Raw genomic sequence first — 12,828 nt, forward strand, 5'->3', positions numbered from 1 at the left:
ATAAATTGTGCAAATTTATTTTTCTTTTGAATTTTATATATCTCCGCTTTTCTTTCTGACCGCTTGGGTGCCCCCAAACGTATCAAATTCGTTCGAAAATGCATTCGTAACGTACAACCATACATATATTATTCACACATACATACAAAAGTATGTTTATATAACGTACTCACGCTGTTACAGATATTAACTAAAAGATTTTTTAAATTTTAGCGCGAAAGCTGCAAGACTTACTTTACACCATGCAAAAGAAACTCTGATTACGTGGTAAATGAAATTCTTCATAACAGAAGATGAACAACTATCTACAAAACAAATTTTTTCACGGTTGAGTGCATATGCAGCAGTTAAAAATATTTTTCATTTACTTTACGGCCAGCAGAATCGTAAGAGCCAAACAATACAGACCGAGTATGCATTCTGTGGAACCACTTATCTATAACCAGTGAATTCTATAGAATCCACCAGGCATGCTTAACCAACGAAACGATATCATTTCGTTACGATAATCAACGTTAATAAACGAAACGAAGTCATTTCGTTTCGTTTATTAACGTTAAGATCGTCAAATTAACGAAATGATTTCGTTTCGTTTTCTGCCATATCAAAACGAAATCAAATCGTTTATGTTGATTATTAATTTCAAACTATGCTGGCAAAGCTGATTGATGGCGGAGTCATTAAAGGTGAAAGCATTATCCAAGCTGATTGCAACTTTTCTCATGAATTTTGACAGTACGAACATTTCTCAGAGTATTTTTGACATTACCACCAACGAATTACACAAACAAATTACATAGAGTTTGTGTGTGTATGTGCGCTCGTTGTTGCCACCTTACGGCTTCACCATGGCTATAGCATTGCCAGCACAATTCAAACATAAAGTATCACGTTTTCGTTAACGTTTTTAACGTTAACGAAAGCTTTTCGTTTCGGTTAAAAACGAGATACAATTTATCTTGATAATTTCTTTATCGATAATATTTCGAAGTGTTTCAACGGAAACGGTGGAAATTTTTTGATAAACGATTAGCTTAACGTTAAGGTGCATCCCTGGAATCCACCTAGAGTTATCTGCACCAAATAAGTTGTTTCTTCGTAGTAGTTTTGTTGTTTTTATTTCCAACTCATTTGTTGCGAATCCCAGTTAAATCTGCATAATATTCTGCTTCCACTCATTTCTGAAGAGACGAATAGCGCCTCACTTGCATTTGTTTAAGTATGGTTAAAGTTCCTGCAGATAAAATGATAGGCTGTCAGAAAATACGACAGCAGAGAACTACAAGCTTAACGGCTTCCTCTGACCTGGTACTAATCAAATGCACTATGGAACAGTTGGCAGCCACACTTGTACCAAAAACTTTGTATTTCGATTTAATGTCATAGTTGACTTCTTAAATCAAGAGTTTCTAATATCTCATATCTAATTTTAAGCACAGAAGTCAATCCAAATTAAGTTAAAGGGGACCTTCTCATACTCAAACCCCAGCCATGAGCAATGAGGGTAGGTCTAAGAAAGCTTCTATTAGTGGATATTGGTATTGTGTTCGACTGTCGAGTACAATTTCGGTAAAACTATGAACACGTTTCGCCTATTTGAGCCCACTAGTGGTATATCTGAGGTCAAGTCCTGGTAAAAGCAAAGCCATTTAGCAAATATCCTCAGAGATGTACCGCGTCAAGTTGTTATTATCATCAACATCATTAATTGATTTCTTAACAAATCACGCCAGTAATTCCTCTTTCGCTATACCTGACGCCTATCGGAGGCACCAAGTGAGATTAAGTCTTCCACCAACTGCCGCTCGCAACTCAGTTGAGGTATCCTCCTTCCTCCGATACCAAACTGCGGTGTCGACTGAAATACCTTCTTGCCCGGAGAGTATTCGTCCATTCACATAACATGACGTAGCCAGCGAAGTCTTTGGGATTTTATTCGCTACCCCATCTTCATATTTGCGTCGGCACCACGAACATTAATAAAAAACTTCCAGAAAACTTCTCATCTCATCTTGTCTCGCACCGTCCACGATTCCGAGCCATACATTAGGACAGTTATGATGAGCGACTTGGACTTAATTTTAAATTTATTTCTCAGTGCAAAGTCGCACTTGTTGGCAAGAATAGTTCTCCGTTTGGAGATTTTTTTGCTGTCAATGCTGCTTATTATTATTACTATTTAATCAATCCCTTAAAGAGGGAAGACCTACGCATACTAGAATGCTTTGGAAATGAAAAATATTCGTATATCTGTAAGACCTTAGTTTATGGCAGCAACTGCTTGGGAAAATCACAGTGGCCGGCTGAATGTGCCTGATTCGCATTTAAAGCTTCCTATATTTGTGGTCATTTGAAGAAGGTACCCCAAATTTGATATTTAGATTCCATTAGGAAATTAAGGTAGTAAAGAGAGTGGTAGTGGGGTGGTAGTAGAAGTGGGAGTGAGAGATAAAGGGAATAAGGAGAGCACAGAAATAAGGGTAAGTGGAAGAAAAGTAGACGAGAATGCCATTAAAAGGAATTAGGAAAAGGATGGCTGTATCCAAATTTAATGCAAACCAATTTTCGGGTAGGAAACGTCTGTCTTTCAAAAGACTTGTATAAGGACTACCTTATAAATTTTTACTGTTTTATGTAAATATTTTATTAAAGCTTAATTGAATCTATCGGAACTTAGTTCAAGGCATCGTGGTGCACGTGGAGAGGGACGAATGACACTATCACCCTATAAACCATATGTGATTTACGCTGGCTATGAACCAAATAGCTTATGTTAGGGTAGCTGTGGGGCGCTGAGGAGCATGAGCCAGTTCCGATGCAGATTTCGTGGTCAAGGATGGATGGGATTTCCTTATTCTACCAGCATTAAAGCAAAGCTATTTGTAATCAATACTTAACTATTCAAGAATCAATCGGGCACGATCAGCTGCACGAATCCCAGCCCTTTAGCCTTTATAGTATCTCTTAAGAATGCACAGGCGCATTTTTCATTTACAAATTTCAAAAATTAGATAAAAAACCAAAAAAATTAGTGTGTTTGGAATTTAGGTTAAAAAGTATGCTCAAAATCAGGGCATATGAAGTGCAAGTCACAATACATATACAAAATTATATGACAACTAAAACTTTTTTAAATTAAAAAAAAAAATATTTAAATGTTTAAAGAATTTTTATGGTCCCTTTAATGTATTAAAAATTTTCTCAATAATACAATATTTTTAAAAAAAGTGTTTCTTTTCAATTTATTAGCGTAAATTTGAATATCAAAACGTAGTGCCTTGGCTTCTTATGAAAGTGCTTTTTCTTTGCACTTTCATATGAAATTCAGGCACTTTCAGCACTTGAATTGAATTTATATTTTAAGGTTATGGGAGTGCTATGAAATTTTTTTTTTTATATTCAAAGTGTATGTATCTGTACCTATTCTTTAGGGCAAAACAAAATGCTATAAGTGTATAGGGGTTGAAAATAATTCAAAATTTTCTATTTGCACTGCCTTACCGACAATTTCCTGTGATTTAGGCTTTTTCTTAATTAAGGCAGAAACTTGGGCAAACCCGCACCCAGCCCAATTATTAAATGTACTAAATAATTAGTAATTGTAGCGTGCTCCGCCTACCTCACCGTATGCCCTGGGTTCACATCCCGGCAAAGCGACATCAAAATACGGTTTTTCTATTAGAAGAAAATTTTTCTAAGCGGGGTCGCCCCTCGGCAGTGTTTGGCAAGCGCTCCGGGTGTATTTATGCCATGACAAGCTCTCAGTGAAAACTCATCTGCCTTGCAGATGCCATTCGGAGTCGGCATAAAACACGTAGGTCCTATCCGGCCAGTTTGTAGGGAAAATCAAGAGGAGCACGACGCAAATTGGAACAGAAGCTCGGCCTTAGATCTCTTCGGAGGTTGTCGCGCCTTACATTTATTTTTTTATATAAATAATTGATTTCTTAAATATTAAAAGAACAAAAAAAATTATTAGATTAAAAAAACATCAAACACAATTTATGCGGTATAATTTTTTTGCAGAAATAGTTTGACTAAAAGCTCTAATTGACAATACAAAAAAAAAAAAAAAACAGGATTGACTTGATGGTCTGGCTCTTTTGAAATCCCCAACTATACATTTGCAGGCGTGAATCATCTCAAATATAAATATGTTTATAGTTATAAATTGACTATTTATCATCAATTCTGTACTGCCGCCAGCTACGAAAACTCAGCGATTGAGTGGACTTGAAGTGTCAACAACTAAGTTGACTCAAACATACATACAAATTATACATTTAACTATATGTGTGAATATTTTTTTTTGCACGACATATGTCAATACCATTGAATCAGTCAACAAAACACAGCGCATACAAGAAAAAAAATTACCAAGAAAAAAATTGCCAAGAAAAAATCCAGCCTCTTATATGCTTAATGAACTCTACGTCATGTCGAAAATAACAAAAAATAGCAAACAAGAATTACAAGAGAAGTACACAATTAAAAAAAAAACAAGTAAAGGTGTCTAAGTTCGGGTGTAACCGAACATTATATACTCAGCGTGAGCTTCAATTGTACATTTCATTTCAGATAAATTTCTCCATAACACGAGGCACCGCCCGTTTAAAAAAATTGTCTTCCCATTTCCTCTTACAATAAAACTTGATAAGTGAAATATCATTGATTCAAAACTATTTTTTGCTAATTTATAGCTTATTATTTTAGTCTACGACCCTTTTAAACTTGTTTTATATCTAAGTTGCCGTGGTCTTTAACCGATCTCGTCCATTTTTACTAGAAATATTTTCTGCTATAAAGAAAATATGTGTACACAATTTCATTACGATATGTTAATTTTTCTTCGAGTTATTGCTCCCGAAACATAGAAAATTGCTTAGTCATAAAAGGGGCGGTGCCACACCCACTCTCAAAAATTTTAATGTTTTCCAATTTAATGTTATAATTCAATTTAGAAAGCAAAATTCTATTAACACAAAGCTTTTTTCGCTAAGATACCACTGCATAAAAATGGAAGCAGAACGTGTGTTATAAATTATAGAGGAATAGCCAAACTCAACACAATTCCTAAGCTATTTGAATTGATTATCACAAAACAGATTGCTTTTAGAGTATCTTCATTAATTGACTTTTCACAACATGGCTTTTGCAAGGGTAAATCAACGGTGTCCAACTTGCTCGAGTTTACAACCTTTGTATCCAACAGTTTTAAGACTAATTGCGAAGTTGATGTTATTTATACTGATTTTAGTAAGGCGTTTAATAAAGTTTCTCATTCTATATTTTTACTCAAACTTGATCGGTTAGGATTTCCTCCTTTGTTTCTATCTTGGGTTTCTTCTTATGTGAAGGAAAGAAAACAAACAGTTATATTTAATAATTGTCGGTCTCGGTTCATAAACGTAACTTCTGGTGTTCCTCAAGGTAGCCATCTTGGTCCGGTTTTGTTCATGTTGTTCATTAATGACCTTCCTAGTGTTTTGAAGAGCTGCAAGCCGTTGATGTACGCTGATGATGTCAAACTTGTAATGCCTAACCGCTCACCCGTGGATAGGGCATGTCTTCAGGCTGATCTGAATAGTCTTGGTGACTGGTTTAATGTAAACGCCATGTCACTAAGCCTACCTAAATGTAAGTTCATGTGTTTTACAAGGAAGTCCTTCTAATCCCATGATTATGTTATTGGCGACTATGTAATCAAGCAAGTCACTAAGTTTATTGATTTAGGCGTTACTATGGACCCAAAACTCGATTTTAAACTTCATATTGAAACTTGCGTGAATAGCGCTATAGGTACTTTGGCCTTTGTTAAACGTTGGTCTAAAGAATTTAATGACCCATACGTTACAAAAACTCTTTTTACATCGTTGGTCAGACCTAATTTGGAATATGCTTCAATAATTTGGAATCCGCGTTATCAGGTTCATTCTGACAAGCTGGAATCGGTCCAGAAACAATTTTTGCTTTTCGCTTTAAAACACTTACCATGGGACCCTTCTAAAAATCTTCCCCTCTATTGCAGCCGGTTAAAACTAATACAGCTGCCCACATTGCAGAGCCGCAGGGAGATGCTTGGCGTCTTATTTATTGTTAAATTAATATGAGGGTCAATAAATAGTCCATTTTTTCTTGGCGAAATTAAGTTTAACGTTCCTATTAGGCCATCTAGACATTTTCAATCAATTTTTGTAGCTACATGCAGGTCGAGTTATGAAATGCACGAACCACTTCACTGTTTATGTCGTGATTTTAATAAACACTGTAAAAATTTAGACGTCAGCGACTCGTTTCTTGGTATTAAAAAATACCTTTTAGCTACATTAAATTTGTAATTCGAAATGAAGAGAACGATAAACCGTGATATACTGTTCAACCCTCTGTTTCAAATTTGAAGTACCAGTTACTTGAAACTTGTTTGCAAAATTGCGTTGTGATCATTATTTTTATGTGTAATGAAATTCTGTATAAATTCTATTCTGTAAGGCAACCTCTCTGCCGAATTTTGTTACGATAGGTTTAACGACTTTTGATTTATGATTAATAATATTTGTAAAGTTGATTTTATCATAAGTGGGCGGTGCCACGCCCATTTTGAAAAAATTTTCCAAATTTTTATCAAGAGTCTCAATATCAGTCCACATGTCAAATTTCAACATTGTAGGTGTATTATTTACTAAATTATCAGGTTTTTTGTGTTTTCCAAAATTTTATATTTATAAAAAGTGGGCGTGGTTATCATCCGATTTCGCTCATTTTCAATACCAATCTATTCTGGGTCCAGATAAGCTAATTTACCAAATTTGGTGAAGACATCTCAATATTTACTCAAGTTATCGTGCTAACGGACGGACGGACGGACATGGCTCAATCAAATTTTTTTTCGATACTGATGATTTAGATTTCGATTCCTTTATACCTGTACAATCAATCGTTATCCAATCAATGTTAATATACTATGTGTGCAAAGCACGCTGAGTATAAAAAAAGATACAAAAAATCTGAATACGAATGGGTATATCGCATGATTTTTATATTGACCTTGAAATGTTTTCCATACAAAGCGACAACGAGATAAACGATCGATTGTTTGTTTTGTTGTTTTGCTTATTTGAACATACATAAGTACTATGGAGGAGCTCAGACGGCTCAACGCAGTATTTAAGGTAGCTCGAATGCATACACACACCTACACACATTTAAGTGGCACGCAGGTGTATTAAATAAAATCTTTGTTTCCATTTACAATACGTTGAGCAGGTTCATTCTGTAACACTGGTTAACGAGAAATACGATGCATGAAATCCGATCACATCTTTGCATGTACAATTTTCTCTGAGAGAGACTTATAAATTTTTTTTTTCTTGAGATACGCCTAAAGTCACATAATAAACTAAATTAAGATTCACTGCCAATTTCAACATTAAACATTTTTTTTTTTTTTCAACAATGCGGAGACGCCGAATATAAGCACGAGTAAGCAAGTAAAATTTTTATTTCCCAATATTTTCAAATTTCAAAAATTTTCATTAATTTTTTTAGGTTGAGACATTTTTTTTAACAAAAAAATAGAAATTTATTTATTCATTTGCTGATTTTCTTTGGGTAAAAACCATGACTCAATTATATGGTTGGTTCATCTCTTCAGCTGATTTTATTTTTTCCATTTCACTGTTTTAGGGATTATCAAAAGGAGATGGAAAACGCAAAAATGTAACCAACACATGGACAATTATTTACTGCCGTGTTGGTAAATTTTTGATAAAAAAAATTTTTCACATCACTTCAAGTTAATTTTTTAGTAAATGCATCTAATTTAGTGCATTATTTTCCCACAACATACAAGAATTGCAAAGTTTTATGTGTTCTCCACATTCCACTCGCCTAACACCAACACGTAGATTTTGAGAATCTGAACACAGGTATGTTGTTGATGTAGAGATGAGCCAACCATATAGATGAAACATGGAAAAATTTATAAAAATCTGTTTTCGAAGTGCGCACCCAATTTCCATTATCATAAAATAAATGTTATAGTTGCGAAAACTGAGCTCATTTTGAACAATACGAGTATTTAGTTGAAAAAAGATAAACATTTTTTTTGGAATTTTTTAGTTACCACAATTTTTGAATTTGAAAGATTTTTCAGTGTTTTTTTTTAAATACTAAACAAAAGATTGTATGCGTATTCGATATGCCATATTTTTAAGGAGTTACAGTTTTTTGAAATCCATTTTAGACTGGGTGCGAATTGGCTCAAATTTTAGGTACCTAAACCAATATTCCATTGGAATTTTCCAGTACCGCTCAAATTTATAAAAAAAACTGTCACATTTATGCTAGTTAATATGACAAACAAAAATATTTTTTTGTGCGAAGTAAAAAAACGAAAATTTAGTTTAAATGACATAATTTCACATTTTGGTGTATTTATGCTTGTATTGGATGACCCTGCCTGCCTGAACGAATGAACGCAATATATTGCCAGATAACTGAATAAGGGAATGCAGTAGCTCAAGGTAATTGTGTGGTCGGGTGCGGAAGAAACATTTTAATAAGGACTTCCAAAATGCTGTACGATTCATGAATACCATTAACATTGTGCATACCCTGTGTAACATCCCGGCAGTCAACCCATCTAGCGGAATACTAGAATAATACTAATTTGCTGAAAATCTCATCTAGATGGAGCTCTGCCTTCTCAATATTAAAAAGTGGTATTTTTAACACGTCGACCAGCTATGTTGGTAGGTGGCGTATGTGTGCGCACGTCGTAGTTCCTTATCCCTCTGGGAGGGACCGATTATTAAAATGTAACGAATTTACTGAAATTCCGCTTATCCCAAATCTTCTGCTAACGTTCGAGTCGCTAAACTGTTGAATAAATAACTCCAATATTAAATAATGCAAAAATTACCTTTAATAAGTACTTCACAAAAACACTATTCTTAGCAACTAATAGCTTGCTTATACCAAACTGATTTTCGTGCCTCTACTGTTGCTGCCTTTATACTGTCTGGTTTCCTCGTTGCATACTTCTAGGCTTTTCTATTCTAGAATTTACTAGTTAGTTATCAGCTACAAATTACTACAATTACAATTGCCCACTTTTGGGAGCATCTCAGATAAGATATATGCATATGTTTGTGCGTCTCTTCTCCGCTGCGTGTACGTACATATATGTATGTAGACATAATGATTGATTTATTGATGTGCATACAAGTCACTGCTTATCATCGGCTTATAGATGATAGTATCCCTTAGTGTTGCTAATGTTCGTCACAATAATAATAATTTTCAAGATTCGATTCGAGCTCTCAAGCCCAGAACAATAATTTTTTTTTTTAATTTTTCTATAATTGAAAAATTGTATTTTTGTGTTTAGAATAGTACGTAGACAATTTTTCAGACAACCTGCCATAGCTGCACAGATAGATCCAGGGTGCAGAACGGTGCTATTTAGGCACGCTGCGCTAACCATTTAGCTATACAGCGGTGGTTTGCTTGATTGATAAATTGGTACTTCTTTTCCTCTTTACCAACTATATTAAATCAACGTTGCGCCATCTGTTGAAAATTACTGATAATGCTGGATTTGTTTATCGTCAATTAAATTTTTTTTTGTTTTATCGGCCTATTTATAAAGAAATCAAGGTTCGGTGCGGGCTCAAGGTCAAAACAATAATTTTTTTAATGATAATTAATTTCTTGTATTCCGACCAGGTGCAGTCATAAGTTTCTGAAGATGACTTCAGATTGAAGTCGAAATATTGGCAAGACAAACCATTCGACAAATAAATATACATTGTTTAAACACATTTGCTGTATTTTAATAAACATGTGTATATATATAGGCCTAGAGCTCAAACATATTTTGAATATTTTAATGATAATTTAAAAATTGTTTTTTAATTTTTCTATAATTGATTAATTTTCACAAAAATGAGTGTAAATGTCTTACGCGAACCAAAAATTGGGGTTTTCGAAATTTGAAAATTAATTTAAAAAAATATATATTTGCATACACACACAATGTTATGTGGCGTGTTTGGTAAAAATTAACTAATTTTAAGCTTTTCGAAATTTCTAAACTAAGTTTAAAAAAAAATTTTTTTTGCACACGCAAAACAACGAGTAATATATTTGTTAAAATTCAACTAATTTTATATGGATTCGATAGAAATACGTTTTTGATTTTTGAAAATACTAGCACATTTTCGACAAAGTTGTTCTTATGTTCAGATAAAAATCCGGAGTGAATAAAAAGCGAATTTATAAACATATCCGTAAAAAGGGGTACGAAGAAGTGGTCAATAAATATGGGACAACTCATTTAAACCTCTTATGAAAGTTACATGGATAGAGCCATTTTAAAAGAACTTTTATTTTGTTTTTCGTTTTTACGTTTATAACTTTTTCATTTACTCACTTTTTAAATAAACATATTTTTTATTACCGGTCTCTCAAATGAGCAATACAATTACGAAATTTGAAACCCATTTCGACATTAAAGAAATTATTTTGTAGTAAATATAAAAATACTTTTGCCCATAGCTCAAATGTATACAATTTTTTTAATAATCTCAAAACATTTTAATTTTCTTATTTTCGTAAGAATTTAAATTACAATTTTTTAACATATAAAATTATAATTGTTTTTTTTTTTTAATTTTTCATGCTTGCAATTTATATACATTTTGTTAACTGGTGTAAATTACCTGCGATTTGATTTATTCATATGCAAGTTATAACTTGTTTGCTCTGTTGTTCTTCTTTTTTTATAATTGTTGAAGGCAATATCAGGTTTCAGTTTCAATTTTAACTTTCAATTTCTTAGGCTTCCTAGTTCTCCAATGGCCGCACACAAACACGCGCACATACACACATACACACTAAAATACGATTGAATGCACAAAAAAGATGTAAAGTTTATTAACCGAAAATAATAAAAAAGCGAATTCCATTAATAATTGCCTAAGAATGTTTGCAGCAATAAAATTCAGTATAAAACCACATAAAAACGTTGTTGTTGCTGCCTACCCGTCTAAGCGTAAACAATGAATCAGGAACTTGTTATGAACGAATTACTAAAAACAAAACAATAGTAATTCGTTTGCGATTTTTGTTTTGTTTTGTTGGTGAATTCTCGTTTTTTGCACGTTTTTCACAAAATCACGATGATTGGCACATCAAAAGCACTACTTACATATTTGTTTAGATACTTTGTTTGTTGTTGGTAAACGTATTTGCACCTTGGCTTACAAGAATTGTATCAGACATTAAACTTGTTCGACTTGTTTCTAAAACCAAAAATAAAAAAAATTTGATTGGGAAAGCTAATATGCAAAAAAGATCGGCATTTGAATGTATTAAGAAAAGAAGCGGAATAAAAAAAACGTCTTCGAAAAAAATTATTTTAAAACACAAACTTGTTCTATACTGGCATTTAAATCGTATTCGTTCAAATTGTCTACACACTTTTTTAATTGCTTTTCATTAAGCATAAATTTATGCAAAAATATTCAATCAACACCGTCTACGCCGTTTTTTTTTTTTTGTTTGTTTAATAAATTTAAAGCCGCGCGTGTGTTTCTGAACCGACGTTCAGATTAAGACTGAATTGTTTGCTAGATGTGCTGCTAAGAACAGCAAATCTACTAAATTGGCTAGATCTAAGTACATTCGCACAAACATGCATATATAAAAACATACGTACATGAAAGGTAGACACGAGACAAGATCGCATCACATCATAGCACTTCATATTAAACAACAGAGCGTTTTCCGCTCTACGTTAATTAGCGCAAAATCACTTGTCGTTATACGAGTTTGTTGTCGTTTATAATTTTTTTTTTTTTTTTTTTTTTGTAATTCGTACTTACTAAAACAGACGCAATCTTTTAACGCTTCTTGACCAATAAACTTGATCACATACATTGAAACGGTCGTATTATGGCTTACATCAACTCAACGCAGTCAGCGTGCAGCTCAATAATCGGCGTATAATTTGTTTAGTGTACGCTTTTTTTTTTTGCCAATTTGAAGTTTTTTTTAGTTGCCGGCTTTATTCATAGTTGAGTGCATGTAAAATTATTGTGCACTCAGAACAAGCTTTATGAAATTTTGATCAGTATTTGTTTTCGCTTAAAACAACTTGAGCGCTGTGCTTTTCGCGTGGTTGCTGTCCTCACTTCGTTAAGCTTTGCTTTATTTTACAGGGTGTAAAATATTTTTGATAATCAGTTAGACAATGATAGAGATGAATGTTATAAGCAAAATTTCAAGAGGCTTTTTTGTATGAAATATTATATTAAATTTAGAACCTGAACCGTAAAATACTTGTACATTTTTAAGAAGAATAAGAGATACAAAATATAATACTTTTTTTTATGAAGCAGGGTAGGTAATCATGGCATTTGTAAAGCAGACTCGGTTCGGCTGGTTTTCGCTGAACATACTTAGCTAAGCGTGGGGCAGTTGAGGGCGAGCAGTTTAATATGAGTTATAAGGGAGTAATTAGATGCGCTTGTAGGCGTATGAGTCGTGGCACAGTGGATGACGTACTCGACTCACAGGTTTGGGGTTGCGGGTTCAAAGCCCACTGCAAGCTAACATTTTTTTTAAATATATTACGTTTTTTTTTTTTATAAATTATTATTTTAATGGACTGTATGTTATTTTACTTAGAGAGAGGTCACTATGTACCTGCTACACCTTGTATTTATTCATTGGGGGCGAGCACTGGGGTGCTCCAAGGTATTGGCTGCGGGATGAGCCACCTTGTTTTGCTTTGAAAAACCCCTATTACACCTTGTATTTATTCAT

At 33.6% G+C, this 12,828-nt stretch overlaps 1 protein-coding gene across 14 annotated transcripts in view; it reads right to left on the minus strand.

Moving 5' to 3' along the window:
• The window catches only part of osy (oskyddad), a 281,999-nt gene extending 270,388 nt beyond the window's left edge, over positions 1-11,611 (minus strand). For 3 of the 14 annotated variants that reach the window (XM_067781405.1, XM_067781379.1, XM_067781369.1), the window contains exon 1: positions 10,722-11,611. The gene's annotated coding sequence lies outside the window, so the exon portion shown is untranslated. The remainder of the gene's footprint in view (positions 1-10,721) is intronic. The other 11 variants (XM_067781425.1, XM_067781411.1, XM_067781432.1 and 8 more) reach the window with 11 other exon arrangements.
• Between the last annotated feature and the right edge of the window lie 1,217 nt (positions 11,612-12,828).

This window comes from Eurosta solidaginis, chromosome 1 (assembly GCF_040869045.1).
Source record: "Eurosta solidaginis isolate ZX-2024a chromosome 1, ASM4086904v1, whole genome shotgun sequence".
NCBI lineage: Eukaryota > Metazoa > Arthropoda > Insecta > Diptera > Tephritidae > Eurosta > Eurosta solidaginis.